Source organism: Larus michahellis, chromosome 7 (genome assembly GCF_964199755.1).
Source record: "Larus michahellis chromosome 7, bLarMic1.1, whole genome shotgun sequence".
Classification (NCBI taxonomy): Eukaryota; Metazoa; Chordata; class Aves; order Charadriiformes; family Laridae; genus Larus; species Larus michahellis.
Genome location: NC_133902.1, coordinates 25003020 through 25021425, shown reverse-complemented (window position 1 = coordinate 25021425; position 18406 = coordinate 25003020). Strand labels below are relative to the sequence as shown.

Genomic DNA, 18406 nt, shown 5'->3' with positions numbered 1-18406 from the left:
AATACTAGGAAGCTGCATTGTGGACCGGTAGTGAGAAGCAGAGACCTGTTCCTGAAGAGTACTTGCTGGTAAACCTTTTTCCTTCTTTATTCTACCATGAAGAAAAAAATACTGGTTTTGTATGATGAAAAGAAGAGTTATATGAATCTGCATAACTTCTCTTTCCAATGCTATTTTAAAGTGACTGACTGGAAAGTTGTCATGAGCACGTGTCTAAGCTTGAATTTCCAAGAGCAGTCTCTGCTACTGATCTTGAGCTCAGTGAAAGGGTTTTCTAAGAGTGCAGACATGGTGAGCGTGGCCACCGTGAGATAAATGGTGAGGCATTCATATTTGCCTTGGTGATCACAAATACTTGATAGAGCAGGAAATGTACCACTTTAAATAGAGGACGAAAAAAAAAAAACGAAATGCCCAAATCCTTCTCTCTGACAGCTCTTTATACCATTCTTTACCACGGCGTGATTTATTTGTGCTAAACAAAGGAACATGCAATTCTATTTGGTGGTAAAAATGAAATATGCAGCTTTGATCTGTTACCTGGATATAGATTTCCTTATAATATATTAAAATACTTGATACTCTTTCTTTTTTAAAGTATTTCAGATACAAAACCCAATAATGGCATTATAACCTTTGCATAAAGAAAATTAATTTAAGATTAATAGAGAAATCCAAAGGAAAGCTGAATAACATAGATGTATAAAAAAATAATTGTGTATTGATTTTTTTAACATCTGATTTAAATACACCATCTTGCTACCATAAAGCTTCAGCAGAACTATGTGTGTGTTTAGTTTGGTTATTTATAAGAAATAAATAATCTAACAACAAATGTTGAGGCTGTAGATAGGATTAGGAAAAGAAATTAAAAAAAAAAATCAGCTCAGGATTTTATCCTACGACTGAGACTTTTATAAACTTAACATACGGGGGATGGCGGGGGAGGGACACCTAACAAAGAGCTGTTAATCTACTACTCTCTTTTAAAGTTTTGGAGAGAAGCAGAAACATCTTCAGACTGTTCTTAGTGGCACTTCCGACTTACTCAGAATTAGGTTGTGTTGAAATTCTTGCTGTGCCCCTAGATAACGGCGATTTGAGAACTGTCTGGCTTTTCATATATCTTCCGCAATGGTTTCAGTAGTTAAAACTTGGTAAGCAAAGCTGTTAGAGGTGATACATGTAGAATCTGAAGAGACTTGCTCTCATCTCAGCGTTGGTTCAGCCAGGCTAAAAGGATGAAAAACATTCCAAGTTTGCAGTCGTACATGTAATATCTAATTTCCAAATAAGAAATTGCAACTTCAAAAAGAAAAATACCTAGGGAGTCAGGTATGTCTCGCAAAATCAGGCAGAGTCTGCATCTTTTCTCCCCTGTTTTTTGGTTGGTTTTTTTTTTCGTATGGAAGCAGACTATACAGTAGCAAAGAAAATGTATTTCTGTGACAGTCATAAAAGATTATAATGTACTTGTAAAGAGATTATTCGTTTAGAAGTGTCTTTTCTGTTACAAACAGGCTCAAGTCATAGAGATGACGAATCAATACTGAGGACTGAGTCTCTCCTCTCTAATGCTAATTTTGTATAAGTGTGAGAACATTGATTTCTGAAAAAGTTGGAAGGCTGTGTCATCGCAGCAGTGGAGAACTAGGTGTAATCTTTTAACTTCGGTTCTATATTTTATTTTTTTCAAATCTAGAGTGTAAAAGTTGGTCTTGAATGGATACTCTTGTGCCTGCTCAAAGTCTGGTGCTTTCTGTACATTTGGAGCAGTGAAAAAAAGATGTCATCTCTGGAAGATCAGTGGATCTACTCCCCAAAGTGGCCAGGCAATGTTATTGTGCCTTTCAGTGAGCATAGATCAATCAAGTAGCCCTTTTTTATTGAAAAGCCGGGTTTTGGTTTTTTTGGCGTGCCTCTTCTCCCCTGTGTGATGAGTTGAATTTCTGTAAGTTTATTGAGTAGGTCTACAGAGACGATCCATTGTATTTTTTAATGTAATTGTTGCTTACATTTAAACATAAGCTAGTGAGTTGGTGGTCTCTTTGTTGTATTATACTTCTAACAACATCTCTTATAATTTTAAAATGCCTGTAAAATTCCCATGTGACTTCAGTTTTATAAAAATATTTTCATCATGCAATCCAGGAGCTGGCATTTTATTTGATACTTTGAAAACATTTGAACATTTGAAACTTTGAAAACAACCAGCACAGTTGCCCTTGCTAGTCAACTGAGGCAAAGTTGTAGCTAAAGAATGCTTATACGGTTCTTTAGTTCTGTGTGTGGGTGGAGGAGAAATTCTGGTAACGCTTAACCAGTTACACAGAATCAGCTTAATTTGCTTCAGCTTCATTTTCCTTCTGCTTAGTCTTCACTTCTGCAATATCCCAGCAGGTATTTCATATTTACAGTCCAACCAAACAAGTGGGTTTATTCAAATCTTTCTACATAGCAGACATAAAATGAAATTATTTTCATCCTTCAGCAGTTCCAGTCTTTCAATAGTGTCATAGCAATAGAAATGGGGCACTTGCACTTTACTATTCAGTAAAGGCTAACTAAGTGTGTTTGAAGTACTCTAAGGTTGAGTGACCTTCAATGACTTGTGCATATAGATTATCAAACATCATAGCTGAACTAACAGACCATGAACAGTGTCCGATTCCTTTCAGGGTAAATAGTGCAGATAATCATAATTATTCTGGTCGCCAGGGTCAAAAGAACTGCTTATCACTTTTTCTGGCTTACTGAAGAATCTTTTAAAGTACTAAATGATACATCATCCCTGTCAGCGTGTTATAAAGGAATTAAGTGCAGCAAGTTCTAGAAGAGATTTTTGACAGCACATATCTGATGTGTCTCTGTCCTTTCATTCATATCTCCTCCATTTTTTTAAATGCAGATTACAAGTCTGTCACTCAGATGCTCTATTTTGTAGTGAGCCTAGTTTTCATCTCTAGTGGAATTTTCTCCATTTATCCAAATGGACAGTTTAAGAAGTAGTTAATTAATGCAGGAGGTCTGTTCACTGTAGGTGAACAACACTACCTTATTTTCCAAGTTATGAAAAAAAAGTGGGTAAAACTTAACTTTTTTATATCCGATTCTAGTTTCTAAAAGTTACTAAGCAGCTTGTCTCAGGAGAGTTCCTTACCTATAGCCTGCTTTGAGTGCAATTTCATACTAGCTTACAGAAGCAAGGAGGAATTGATATAATTTGTGATAACACAGTGGGGCAGGTGTTTTCTGGTGGATCAGAATTAATTGGAGTACACCAGGAAAATAATACCTTCTCACTCTTATTTATTGTTTTAAATTCTCATTAGTATGTTACCAAGCCGCTTCAAAAAATGTGTATGTAGTTTTCCATACATATGTATATATAGCTATATATACACATAATAAGACTGTCAGACCCCATGCAAGTATATGAAGGAATTGACTATTTTAAGAGCTTCCTAAGGTTCATATAGAAAGCTTAGAATGGAGTCCTTAATTAAATATGCTACAGCAATGCCTTGGAAGAAGAGGGATGGTTATAGAACAGAAGAAAGAAGGATGAAGTCTAGAGCAGCAGTAAAATGTTACACTCCTGCCAAATGGAAATTTGAAAGCGTGGGTGAAATCACAAACTGACTGGCCGGTTCTTTTCATGTTTATTCTCTGCCTCCTGAGCTGTCGCATGAGTACAATGGCATCAAGGTATGCGAAACTGAGCAAAATCTCTCTGGCAAACCTGAAATAGACACTTAAATCAATGTTTAGGTGAATGGGCACGTACTTAAATTTGTAGAACGTAAAGCATTAGATTTTTAGCAACTAAAAATATAAAAACAATAATAACGAGTCTAAAGGCGAAAGTTGAGCAGAGGATAACAGCTATTTGTACGGAAAGAATCATTAGGTATTTTGCTTGCACATCTGGATAACACATGCTACAATCCTAGATGAACCGACCGCAAAAGATTATTGTTCTTCTGAATGAATAAAATACATCATGTTATGTTTATGGCTCTATTGTTAAGAAAATAACATGCCACCAATTTGTTTGGTGCAGTGCTCAAATGCTCTGATGGCATGAAGTGTATCCTGTATAAGCTGTGAACTCTATTTGAAAATAAAGTTTATAATTATAACTGGCGTCTGTGGGCCTCCAGCTGGTGAATGCTGTTTTGCTGACGTGTGACATCACTCCTGACACCCACAGTATGGTAGCTCATTGTCAGACTTTGTGCCAGGTCTCTGCAATGCCAATGCCTCAGATGTTGTAATCTCCACGATGGTGCTTGACAGCAGGAGGCTTGCAAAGGCTTTATTTCACTGTTTATACAGAAAAGGCTCTTCCTTGCTCTGAGACTAATCTTTGTATCTTATTAAGGAATGATCTGGACTTCCGGTGATGTGCAGAAGGTAACCAGTCTCCTGTAGCAATACTGGTAGTCACCATAGGAGGAAGTGGTTAGGCTCTGTGTAGCATAATGATGCTGCGTTAAGAGTTGTCCATAGACAACGCAATATTAATGACAGCGGATCAGGTTCTCTGGTATGATCTGGCTTGCTGATGGCTCTCCTTTGTTGTAAAGGGACCAGGTTATTTTGGGCTAATGAGTGTTGGACGCACACAAGGAAACGCTGTAAGCAAGAGAGAATTCTGGTTCTGCATATGTGTTCAGCTGCTAGTGGACACATGAAAAGCTTATTTCAGAAATGAGATGAGAGTCTAAAAATGAGACAAAGCTTCCCAAGCAATACGAGATTCCATTTTTGCTGAGTCTTAAATGGAAGAAAAACATCTTTAAAATGCTGTATGTTCTTCTGTAGCTTCAGGTGATGTTATGTTATAACCTCGGCTTTACTTTAGCAAGTTTTCAAAACAAATTTTAAGGATTCCATTTCAAACGCTATTAATAACTCAGCATTAAGCTTATTTGTTCAGTGCGTGACAGTGGTACAGCTCCTCCCTATTTCCTATTGAATTAGCATGAAGGAAGACAGTTTGTGCATCGTGGTTCTTACAGTGTAAGTTGTTATTGATCAGCTCTGAATACAAAGGGTCATCTTGCTCTTCACCAAATAGCTTTACACTAATCTTTTCTAGCTTATATCGACCAACATTAAGTAAAAATATGAAATAGCAAGCTTTGGATAATTATAATGTTGCTGTTTAAATGGTATGTCTGCACCCTTAGTGAACTCTTCTGGATATGGAGTTTTTCACCTTCATAATGCTATTCTTGAAGCAGGTAATAACAAAATTACCCCCCCTCCCCAACACACACACTGTAATATTATTAAGTGACAATAAAAGTCTCACCAGAAGGGGGGCAAATAAGTCACAGAAAAGACCACCTATTATTGCAAGTTCTACTAACCTCTTAATGCCTTCAGTGGTGCCCTGCTACAAGTGTGAAGAATGACATAATTACACTAGCTTGAAGGCTCACAGTGTAAATAAATCTGCGTAATGATTAGCAAGGTTCTTAGAGTTAGAAACAACAATGACAAAAGCTATTTTATAGGCTAATATTTTTTAAGTAACTTATTTATGTAAAGGAAGCACACAGCAGAAATCAATTCTGGCACATTAACTGTTTCAAAATACTGTGTTATGATAGGAGAGGGAAGGAAAACTAGTGAGCTTTAATTTGAGGCATCAAAAATTTTAGCTGGAAAGCTATGAAACATCTGTACTCACTGTAGGCAGCACACATACCTGACGATAATCAGATCACTGCGTACCCAGGCTAGTTAGGTGCAGTTTGCCATCACCCTCAGCTTGCCACTCAACACTGACAGCCTGCAAATGCTCCAGCAATATATAATGCTATCGTTGCGGAAGCAACTAGAAGAGAGAAGATGAGGAAATGAAAAGCAGTGCTATGCAAGCTTTTTTTTTTTTTTTAATTGAGTTGGGCTAGAAATTCTTAGGCAGACATAAGAGGGAAGGTGCAGAATTTGAGAGTACAAGCAAGTGTCCTAAACACATTCCTGTTCAAGTGCAGGGCCAAGGAAAAAAAGAATTAAAAAAAAATCACAAACTCCTGAGTTTTTCCCCTACTTGTAGAAATTACTACTTTGGTCCATGCTTTATACTGCGGAGTAGAATTGTGGGAATAAAGTGGAGGATGTCTAGTAGAAATGAATAAAACAACACCAGTGCAGAAGGGAGAGATACAAAGGCCTGAAGAGAGGGTAAGCTTATCTTTTGGAACACTTCATGTGTTTATTACTTATTGCTGCCAGTCATGGCTCCTGATGCTTTAAGGATGTTGAGGAGATTCCTCAGGACGATTCCGCAGCCTGGTACTGACTAGGAAAGGTTTCCTCCTTCAGCAAGAGTTAGGTACGATTGAGATTTCACTTATTCAGTACCCAGGTTAATGCTTACACTTAGGCAAATTGAATCAGATCAGTGTGATGGCCTTCTACGACAGTATTACAGCATTGGTGATAAGGGAAGAGAAGCTGATGTCATCTACCTGGACTTGTGCAAAGCATTTGACACCGTCCCACGTGACATCCTGGTCTCTAAATTGGAAAGACATGGATTTGATGGATGGACCTCTTGGTGGATAAGGAACTGGCTGAATGGCTGCTCTCAAAGAGTTGCAGTCAACAGCTCGATGTCCAAGTGGTGACCAGTAAGGAGTGGTGCTCCTCAGGGGTTGGTACTGGTGCTGTTTAACATCATTTTGGGTCACAGGGACAGTGGGATTGAGTGCACCCTCAGCAGGTTTGCTGATGACACCAAGCTGTGTGGAGCAGTCAGCACGCTGGAGGGAAGAGATGCCATCCAGAGGGACCTGGACAGGCTTGAGAGGTGGGCCCATGCGAACCTCACCAAGGCCAAGTGCAAGGTCCTGCACCTGGGTCACAGCAATCCCAAGCACAAATACAGGCTGGGCAGAGAATGGCTTGAGAGCAGCCCTGAGGGGAAGGACTTAAGGGTTTTGGATGAGAAGCTCAGCATGTGCTGGTAATGTACACTCGCAGCCCAGAAAGCCAACTGCATCCTGGGCTGCATCAAAAGAACTGTGGCCAGTAGGTCGAGGGATGTAGTTCTGCCCCTCTACTCTGCTCTGGTGAGACCACACATGGAGTACTGTGTCCAGCTTGAACTCCCAATGTAAGGAGGACATGGATCTATTGGAGCCAGTCCAGAGGAGGGCCATGAAGATGACCAGAGGGCTGGAGCACCTCTCCTATGAAGACAGGCTGAGAGAGTTGGGGTTGTTCAGCCCGGAGAAGGCTCCGGAGAGACCTTATAGCTGCCTTCCAATACCTGAAGGGGGCCTACAGGAAAGATGGGTAGGGACTCTTTATCAGGGAGTGTAATGATAGGACAAGGGATTATGGTTTTAAACTGAAGGAGGGTAGATTTAAATTAGATATTAGGAAGAAATTCCTTACTGTGAGGGTGGTGAGACACTGGAACAGGTTGCCCCGGGGAGGTTGTGGATGGCCCATCCCTGGAAGTGTTCAAGGCCAGGCTGGATGGGGCTTTGAGCAACCTGGTTCTAATGGTGGTGTCCCTGCCCATAGCAGGGGTGGTTGGAACTAGATGATCTTTAAGGTCCCCTCCAACTCTAACCATTGTATAATGTCTTCCTTGTTCTTTGCTTCTGGTAGGCAGTACCTTCTTCATAAAAATAAGTAGTGTTTTCTGAAGAAAGTGACTTGCCTTAAAGATAAATTGTATTGAAATTTGGAAACTTTGGAGAAAAGAGTTTTTCTGGAGAAAAAGAGCATTTCTTCAAAACAAACATTAAAATTTCCCCCTTTCCTCAGCCAGAGGAAAAAGTCTGAAATTAATAATTTCTTTCCCCTCCCTCCTTCAAATCAAGCTGTGTTACAGTCAGAATACACTTGAAAAGGTGAAGCATTTGCCAGAACAAAGAAAAGCAAAACAGCAAGCATTTCTCTTCATTAGAAAAAAAAAAAAAAAAAAATTAAGACCAAAAAAAGTTTCTTCTGCTGCTGCTACTTATCTAGAACACTTAATGATATTGACATAAGCCTTCTATATTTGAAATGAAAATTAGTGACCCCATTAGAAATAAAACTGCTATATTCATTAAGTTGCATGTGTCAAATAAAAATTAAGCTTTCTCTCTGGACTATTGTTTGTTTTCCATAACTATAAACAGAGAATGGCATAAGGCCCTCTGTCTTTTGTTGATTTTTGGAAAACCTGCCCTGGTGACTATAATGATTAATTAGACTCCAATAAAAGGAGTTTTAAAAAAGAAGTTGCACTTTGTTGACTTTAATTAAGCTTACATAAGGTTGTACGCATGGGGACTTTCATGAGAAAAGTGAATGTGCTAACCTGGCAATTTTTCCTCAAATTCACATAGCACTAATCAAAATGACATTGATTTGCTTAAATTAGCAGTTGACACCTGAAGCTTCCTTACTTGGAGCTACTTGGGAGTGTGAAGTTTTCTTGATGTAAAACTAGCAATTGGCTTTTCATAGCCAAGGATCTGCATCACAAGAAGTATAAACTCCTTTCCAAACTAGCCAGTCCTTCAACTACCACTCTGGCCAGCAGTGATAATGCTTATTTTCCAGAGCCTGATGCAGGATAAAGTAATGTCTTCCGGACTGTTGGACATTAGAAGTCAGTCCTGTGCTTTTAATCTGTGCTGCACTATTTTATTGCAGCTTCTTCCTCTGTATTCTAAGCACTGTTACGTGCTTGAAAAAAAAAACCACAAAACAAAAACCAAACCAACAACAACAAAAAAACCTAAAACTGCTGCAATATAACTGGATTTCATCCTTTCCTGAAATACATAGAAGCAGGGAATGGAAATCTAGAAATGTAAACCACCTGATTGCAGAAAAGAAAATTCTGTGAGAGATTCCAGCCTAAAGACTCTATACCTTATCCCTTCCATGTCATGGTAACGGCTGATTTTTAAATTATACGTAGAGAACTTTTACTAGTGAAATAGCCACTTGCAGTCACATGCAGCAGAGAATGGTCAATAACAGAGGGTGAGCTACAAGAAATGGAAGTGTAAAAGACGTCTAAACAAGCCTTTTTGTTCTCTTGCTAGCCAGATCAAAAAAAAAAATCCTATAATTACATCTCTGAAGTATATATTCTATACCCAAGATGTAGAAATATTCCCATTGGTTACTATATTGTAAACTGAGAGTGCTGGAAAAATGTGGGAAGAAGTCTTAGCCAGGTGCAAAGCTAATTTGCTGGCGTTGCTTGGTTTGCATCAAGAGAAATGGGTCGCTAGCAGTACCAAGTATGAATAATGCCGGTAAGAAACTACCATCACGTGAGCTCAATGAGAACTCAAAGAGCTGGTAGTCTTGAAAATTATGAGCTTTCTATAAGCCCATAACCTTTCAAAACACTTGAACCTTTTGAATAACCTTTCAAAAAAACCCTTGCTCTGGCACAAAAAACCTAAAGGTGCTACAAGCTGATTCTTGTTTCAACTAAAAGGGCTTTAATCTTGTTCTGTTGCTAGCATGGCACAGCATTAGAAGCAATCTTCTCTTGGCATCTAATCAGCATATAATTTCAATTGTCTGTCTGCTTTTCTTCCGCTTGGCATTGTGTGACAGTGTTTTATGCTAGGAAGTTTGGGTTATCAAAGTAGAGCGGGGAGCTTCTGCGGGACAAATCCATGGCAATTGCAGAGGTTTACGTTGGGTAAATTCAAAATCTGCCATGTGCCTTGTTTAATTAAATCAGAAACTTGCAGGAAACACATGGCTAGTGCCCCCAGAGGTGCCTTTTCAATTTCCCAATCAAAGCTGATGAAATTAGAATTGGCTATCAAATCCTTCTAGCAAACTTGCATCATTCTTTGCTAATTTCCTTCTAGTGGCCCCTTGAGAGATGCAGATAGTCTCAATGCTGCATATTAAACTTTAATTACTGATTTCTGTTATGAGGGCGAGATAACACTCGGACAGAGATAGCTGCATCATTGCTTGCAAGCTCCTCACGCTGAAAAACACCCATAGAGTAAGTGAAAAATGACTCAGCAACCTGTCACCAATCTCTGTCAGTGCACGCTGCACCTTCAGCTCCACAGTAGAATGCCAGCTGGTCTTTTATTAACACTAAATTGTAGGTTTTTTGTTTATTTATAAGTGTCATTAATCTGGTAGGTTGAATGCAATTTGCTTTCCAGAAAAAGAGCATACAGGGCTTAGCATCATTCACGCAGACACAATGGGTAGTTTATGAAAAATATCACAACGTATAATCTACAACAGCGTGTTGTTACGTGGGGTTTGAAGGATTTTGCTTATTGTATTGCGTAAAGGAGGAAATCCTAAACCAACGTTGCTTGACTTATTTACTTCTCTTAAGGAAAATTCCTATGATTTCAGGTAAACTGCTTATACCACTGCATGCCTGACTTGGACCCACTTTCCCTTCTGTGTAGAATGAGCACGCAGGATTTTAGGACTGTGATAACCTTGCTAAATTAAGTGGGACTAGAGATTTTACTTGAAATGACCATATATCTCCCAGACTGGAGCAGGTACAGGTGGATTTACAGGAATGAGGCAGCGTATCCTAACCAGCAGATGAACGTAGGGGGGGAAATGGCAATGTTCATGCCAGTGTTTTAGAAGTTTATACTAGAATTCTGGAAATATGCTGTCAGCGTGCAAACAGGAGTTTTGCACCTGTATAGAATTAGGATGGTCTGATATTTTCTTTTATAATACCTTCCTTTTGCTGTTCCTGTTATCCATCTCCTCTAAATTTGTTTACTGCCTGCTCTGTTGTTCTCCTGTCTTTCTATTAGACCTGCCCATTGTGTTTGAATACTCTACAATATATTTTGGCACTTGAACTCAAGTGCTCTGACATAATAAAGCCACGGTTCTCAGACAGCATGGAGATTTTCCCATATGCCCAATTAGCATCATTTTTCTTCTGTTTGTGCTGTTATGTCACTTTTTCTGCTTATCTAAATAAATGGGATTTCAGAGGAAAATCCTGTCCTTACAGGGAAACTCTGACAACCTGGCACTTACTTTGTATTGCAGGCAAATGGAAGGGAAATAACTTCAGATTACTGGGCTGCTTTGGGCTGGTGAAGGGTCTGTTGGGCTGTAGAAACCATCAGGTATGTTAAAGACAGGTGTTGTACAATATGCTTGGCTGCCATGGAAAAACAGAAAGGAAGCTACAGGACCAGTGCTGTGCCAGTATTCTCTGTTTTAAGACCCTTGCTCATTTTTTTTTAAGTCATTAGAGAAAATGTATAATTCTAGAAGTCAAGGTGGGGCGTTGTCTGTTTGCTTCCACGTTTTCAAGGTCAATGTGTGAGACTGGCACAGCGTTTCACTGGATTCCAGTGCAGTGTATGTGGTAAGTAGTAACAAGAAATACAAATCTCATACCTCTTATAAGCAGATGCAAATAGCTGAAGGTATAATCATCTTTTGCAGTTGTTGTAGCTAAAAAATATTAGCCACTTCATTTTCATGGCCCAGTCCACAACAAACCAGCATCCTGCTGACCATCTACTTTGAAGTTCCTTTGTTCTATGTTGCCTTCTGTTTAATGGCATGTTAGATCGTTGGGGGGGTTGTGTTGGGTTTTTTTCTGTACATCTGGATAAGGCTTGAGTTTATTTCTAAATTGCTGCTTATTTAGACTATTTTGTACATTGCTTCATATTTTTAACATCCACATTTTTGGTACTATGGGTAACTGATTAAACTTAAAAAAAAAACAGGTTTAGAACTTTAATTAAAAGTAGATGTGGGTGCATAGTTAGTTTCAAAAATGACAAAATACTGCTAAAACAAATGTGTGTTTTATACATCAAACTAGTCGGTTTTCAATTTGCTAAATATGCTATATGTTTGCTTTTAATTGTATAACCCCGAATATCACACTTGTCTTCATTAAAATTTATTAGTTCACTCACTCAAAGAAATTCTTCTAAGTATCCCTAGTAAATATTCACTGTTGTGGACTATGAAACTAATTATCTCTTTAAAGCTAATGCTCTCATCATTCATTGTATACTAAGCAGGCAAAGTGAATTTCAATATATTTCCTGGTCTGCCTCTCAATTATTTTTTTTCTTACTTTTAAGCCAATTCAAGTTTACCCAATTAAAGCAGACCAGAAAAGTCACCAGAACGTATGGAGTGTCATATAATGGGCTGTTTTTATTTAGTGGGATGGAGGGAAGAAGCAATTCAAACTAGCAAAATACTTGTGAAGTTGAACTGCAGACTGTGCATGACTGAATCGTAATGCACTGTAGAAGTGGGAGCTTGGATCATCCCGCCGTTTATGGGATGCTGTCAATCCAAATGTCCATCCACGCTGCAGGCAGTGAGTGTGAGCCTGTTTCAGATAGTGCTCCTGCCCAGCAGTTGCCTGTCTCTTGTCTTGTTCTTCCTGCTACCGTGTGAAGACTTGCAACATTAAAACAAAGAACCTGACTAAGGTCTTAAGTTCGGGAACAGATTGAATTGCATGCTTAGCCTAATGTTTGTCTCATACTGCAAGGCAGGTTCCAGTTTAATGCAAAAAAATGTGCTAATGTGCTATTTCCTCCCGTTCTGCTGAATTTACTCTTTTTTACTACAGTTGAAAGCCATCTGGTCAGATTGTTTTTGTTTTTTTCTCCGAGTTTAGACCAGTTTCAGATCTACTTTAGAGTTTTGCTTGTTCTACTCAACAGTGAAGAATGCACCCATACTACTTGAAGAACATCACCAATAGTACAGATTGCTTTTAAAGCAAACAATTTAATGGGTTTGTAATACCTAGAGGTCATGTTATGCTTATGCTAAATGAAAAGGATAAAGACACCATAGTATTACATAAAGTATATTTCATAAATTATTATTATATTTGTTTCATGTATTCTAAAACTTCTGGGTTTTTAATTAAGTAACTTCCATTTCCAAATTCTAGAGGCTTGGGCAAGTTGTTATTTGTGCATTCTTATTGTGGTCAAGTGTGAATTTACTGTTTCTTGGCAGGTCAAAGTAGAGATTTATTTTGGGGGGTTATTTTACATGAGTCAGAATCGATGAAACTTCCAACTTATAATTTTGTCATTTTCTAGATTTTTTCTATTAAGATGGATGGGCGTAATTTACAGTAGTCTGAGGAATCATATGGTATTTTATTCAACTGTGTTTGGTATTCAACAATTCATCACACTTTCATAAAATTGTCTGCTTAAACAGAACTTTGGGTGTTACAGTTAACCATAATTGTATTTCACTTTGGAGGAAAGCTTGCTGTGACTTAGAAACCAGGCGCATCTCGCTGATCTCTTTTATAAGTAGTATTCACCTCTTGTAACCTAACTTGCTAGTCTGTTTATCAAAAGTAGGGTTTGGTGCTTACTTTATCTGTGTTTCATTTACAGTCACAGACAAAAGGAGAAAATCCATTGTAATTCTAATTTTCTGTTATGGATTCAGGAATAGATTAAAAAGAGGGAAAAATACAGGTCACTAGTGAGAGCTTGTATTACTGTTAGCAGTAGTAATCAGACATAATGGATCTAACATTCTCCTCACTCATCTGTTTTGTGCTGACATCTTCAGTGGACAAGCCAGTTTGGGGAGTGTGTAGAAATACTTCATGACTGAAACAGTTCCACACTTAAAATTTTTGAAGTAATCACTGGCCAACATAATGTAACTATGACATTACAATACCATGCGTTGTTACAACAACCACCAGAAAAAAATAATCTTATGGATGGATTTAAAGAGACTGAATTAAAGTAAAACCAGCTATTGCCTACAGACATTGAATGTGCACATTGAATAGACAATCTGGCTACATTTATATGCCATGAGATACTACACACAATGCTTGCAGTTATTACATTTGAACATTCAAGGAACACCCAAGAAGTAGAGCACAGCTTTCCTTCTGTGGGATCTTTTATGTAAAAGAAAAGACTTCATCATGAGGCAGGACAAGCCCAACCAACATTTGCTCAATGAGTCTTGCACTATGCCCTGAAGTTGATGAGACTATTAACATTAATTATTCATGTGCTGACAAGGGCCGCTGCAGGAGACACAGAATGAAGACTAATAGGCTGAAATAGAGAAAACTGGATGCACAGGAGAGCCTGGAGAATGGAATATCTTTCAATATTATTCCTCATTAGTTTGGCTTATTTCCCACAGGGGCAGCAGCACAAATCTTTGACACCAGAACTTTTCCTTAACTGTGTCTGCAAATTCAGAGCCACACTGCCTTCATGAGAAGTACTCTGCTCCTGAGCCTTGACCCTTTTGTCAGCTCAAATATGCTTGCTGATTGTGGATATCTTGTGAGTCTGACAGATGGACCTCACCTACCTAGGGCATGCTATAGGACAGGGAAGAACTCAATTTTGAGTTTTGTGCTTTAACAAAAAAAAAAAGGCAGTGTAAACACCAGTGGAAGTCACTGACTTCCCACTGTGCTTCTGACTCGAAACTTCTCACAAAGACACTATGACAAGTGGAACTTAATAAGAGGCCCCCTCTGTAAACAGAAATGTTATTTTGTTTGAAGCTCAGTGAATGTTGGGGCAGGTAGAGCAACAGATAAGATACTCAGAGGCAATACTATTTTATGAGCTTTCTTTCCCCAAGGACTACATAAAATGCTAATATTTATATTTTTAGGTTATTAGAGGTGTGAAACTGAAATACACCTTTAGCTGTAAATGTTGCTTATGTTTATGGCTATCAGCTAATGAAATGAGTATCTCTATTTCATAAGGTATCTTTAATTTGTATTGGCGTTTTTTTTATTTTTAGACAGAAAATTTAATTCGAATCTGATCAACATAGTGCTAGTAAGAGCCTGAACTCTTGCATTGCTCCATCTTATGTTACACTTCTCTTCCCAAATAAAAGACACCCACACAACATCAGGAGTTGTTTTGTGGAGTGGTGGTTTTTTTGTTGTGCTTTTTTTTGTTTGTTTTTTGTTTGTTTGGTTTTTTTGTTGTTTGGTTTTTTTTTCTTTAAAAAAGTTTAAAGTTTTGGGCAATTTTTGTCTTACATAGTGCTGGACATGTTCAGAAACCAGTACACCTCATTCAGCAAGCTGGTTGGCATTCTACATTATAATGGAAGTGAACTAAAATGCCATTAGTGGTGTCAGAAAAGTGTTACTTGGTTCTCCAGTGTGGAAAAAGCCCACAGTCTTGATAATCCTTGTATGTGTTCTGGTAGTCACCTGATTCGACCAGTTGTTTAAGAGGAAAAAGACATTTGTATCATTAGAAGTAAAAGTTGCTGTGCCATGTAGTCATCAAAGGTTTTTCTATGTATACATGTGCATTAGTTTTTGAAGTGCATGGAGCAGTTATTTTTAAAACAGACTTTGCTGAGCAAATGTGTATTGAAAGGCCACTTGGTGTTACTCAAGTGCAAATTACAAGTACAGTTTTTCCTCTTTGTGAGCTCGCTCTGTACAATTTTGCTTTAAAAAAAAAATTTTTATTTTTGTGTACTACTGTCTGATGAGAAAAAACTTCTGCCCAAAATATAGGACTGTACTTGGGATAGAAGGAAAAAGTAAATTTTTATGAAAGGATGGCTTAAATCAGCTTATTTTGGGTGGTGTTCTCCCTTAAAACATATGTTTCTGCCACCAATTTCAATTGTATCCTGTTTTGTTTTTTTTTTTTTTCTGAAATGCTATGTTATGGTCTACAGATACTCTGAGCTAGAAATAGGGAAGGGAAAAAGAGAGGTGGGGGGATGGGCACCAAAACATGCCTACATAAAGAAATGACTTTACAGAAACCTTTTTTATGAACAGAAATTGCTATTGCTCTGCCTAGGTCCTGTAGTAGGAGATGTTACTCTGGGAAATAAATAAGCTTAAATTTGAGATTGTTTTGCTTGTTACTGGTGCTACATTTCTTGAAGCTTGCTGTGGCAGTTCAAAAATGTTAATTGCATAAAACAAGAGTAAATTCTTACTAGCAAGTTGAGGATAATAATGTCTCCAGGAAAGTTGTAGTGTGAAGTGTCTTGTTTCCCCCAACATTTATAGGCCATGTTATTCAGAGCTATGTTTATAACGCCTGGATGTCTCTCCCCAAGAGCACACTGGAGTGCAAAGGAAGTTTGATGCTGCTGATGTAGAGCTCTGGTGCAGCTAGATGAGTGTCCTGTCCTGGGAGCTTAGAAGAACCCTAGACTCCAGCTACATAGATGTAATGTTGGACTACAAGATGACATACCTTAGGTCTTGGCCCATGTCCTATTGCATGGGCAAGTTGCTTAATTTCTGCTGGTGCTTTTCTTTCTCTACATGGAAATAAAGCATCTGACTTTTTAAAACTAATTTTAATTGGCTAATTTTTTCCACTGCTCTTACTGCACTGTGAACCATAGGTTCAAAGTATTAATAATTTACAGCTCTCAAAAGTTCAGTGGGAAGTGCGTTTACCCTTTTTTTTTTTTTTTTGTTATAAGGGAGAATTGGCAAAAGGAATATTTCTTTCTAATTAACAGAAGAGTAAATTGTGTATCTTCCACCCCCCCACCCCACCCCCTTTTGCATCTGTTGCGGGTGCCGATGTTCCTTCTACGGGAATCTCGTTTCAGCACCACGAACAGCGCCGGGAGAGGCGGCGCGCCCATTGGCCCCGTGGCGAGTTAGCCCTTCTTGGCTGTGACCTCACCCATGACATCAGCTAAGTCTGCGGATGTCCACTTTTTTCACATTCTGTAAACTCATAGTGTGGATAAGAAAGGGGATCTTGCATTCTTAAGTGGGTGGCTATACACGTGCAACAGTAACACAAGGAGAGAAACAGATTTTTGCTGCTTCAGCCAAAAACTTGGTGAAATAATTACTTCTTGGGGCTAAGCCTTTATTTTTATACTAGGCATATCAGAACCTTGTATATGTTATTTTTGTTGAAAATAAAATGAGAAGCTTGGGTGACCTATGTTCCCAAACCGTGTTACTTAATAATTAAAATGTGTGTTGAAACATGAACTATTGAGCTGGTTCTAGAGAAACATAATTTTCTTATGCTGTACATCGAAGCAATATTGTTGAAGCCAGACATTCAAAATGCTGAGACTGGCTTAAAAATGCTGATTTTAAAGAAATCCCATATGACACACTCTGATAACTGTCCTTTGAGATTTTTAAAGCTAACTTGTCAAACTTTTCTGTGCAACTAAATTTCTAATTTAAAAAAGAAACCTAAGACTTACACAATCATAGGAACCCTAGGTCAGAAACTTTGAGATATTACGGCACTCAGACTTTTAATAGTGATTAGAAGAAAGTCACAGGTTGAAAGGTCTTATGTGCAGAAGTGTAAGTACCAGATTATTTACACTACTTAGTGGGGGAAAAAAGTTAGTGAATACTGATCGTTGCCATAGATGAGAGCGTGCTAAATCTTACTTGTTAAGTACAGTAAAATTTTTGTTCCTATCCTACTCTCTGTCCACTTGACCACTGTGAAGTTCACTGTCATTAGTTTGGTAGAAAGCTGCCTAAGCAGAAGAGAGCAACTTCATTGTTTCAGTTTTCTTAGCAAAGTAGAACTCCTTTTCCTTCCCCTGTCACAGTGGAATAGTGCCTGGGAGAAAAGGCAAGACACCCAAAGAACTGTTCTATTGGAGGGAAGGAGGGAGGGGTGGTCGGGTAAGACTACTGAATCCCTGAGCTCCAAGTTACTTCCAAGTGGCAAACATTGCCTATTGCATGACAAATTTTATCTCAAATAAAGACCTTCAAATGAGAGGCATTGCTGTAGTGTTTTGGTTGACTGGCTATTATTTGTTTCAGCCCAAATCTTTAAAGCATTAACCTTTAAAGCATTACCCTTTAAAAATAATTTATTTTTATTTGAGCAAAGATTCCAGTCTCTTCCACAGAAGTGTTTGGTGAAGCAGGAATTTGAAGTAAGTAGGCATAAGTTTGAATTTTAGCATGACAATTTTCTACCTCTTGTTATTGTGGATATCCTCAACTTCCAGTGCTCCAACTGGAGATAGACCAGAGCAGCCAAGTCTGGCTTAGAAGTTCTTCTGCTAAAAAAAAATGATGTGCCAAACATGAAGTTCTGTGAGAATCTTTGTAAATAAGTACTCAGATGCTCAGAGAGAAACTACTGCAAATACAGAGAATCTTAGAAGAAAGTAGAAAGATGCCTACTTTGTCTCTGACAGAAGAATATTATTGTGGTGAAAGACTGTCAATTGCCATGGAGAGCGTGACGTTTAACTACAGCTCTCCGGTGTAATAAATGAATGCTTCCACCTCTCCAAGGCCACATATTCATGCAAAGTACTAGTAAACACTCATGTCATACTAAGTAATATGACACATTTTTACTTGGAGGTACTTTAAATTCTTTACAGGGTGGTGTTTTGATTTTATTTT

General features: G+C 38.3%; 1 long non-coding RNA gene across 1 annotated transcript in view; it reads left to right on the top strand.

The window, feature by feature from the left end:
* Positions 1-16725, top strand: part of LOC141746069 (uncharacterized) — a 53041-nt gene extending 36316 nt beyond the window's left edge. The window contains exons 2-3 of the long non-coding RNA XR_012588206.1: positions 11044-11123; positions 16049-16725. This is a non-coding gene — a long non-coding RNA (uncharacterized LOC141746069). The remainder of the gene's footprint in view (positions 1-11043; positions 11124-16048) is intronic.
* The last annotated feature ends 1681 nt before the right edge of the window (positions 16726-18406 follow it).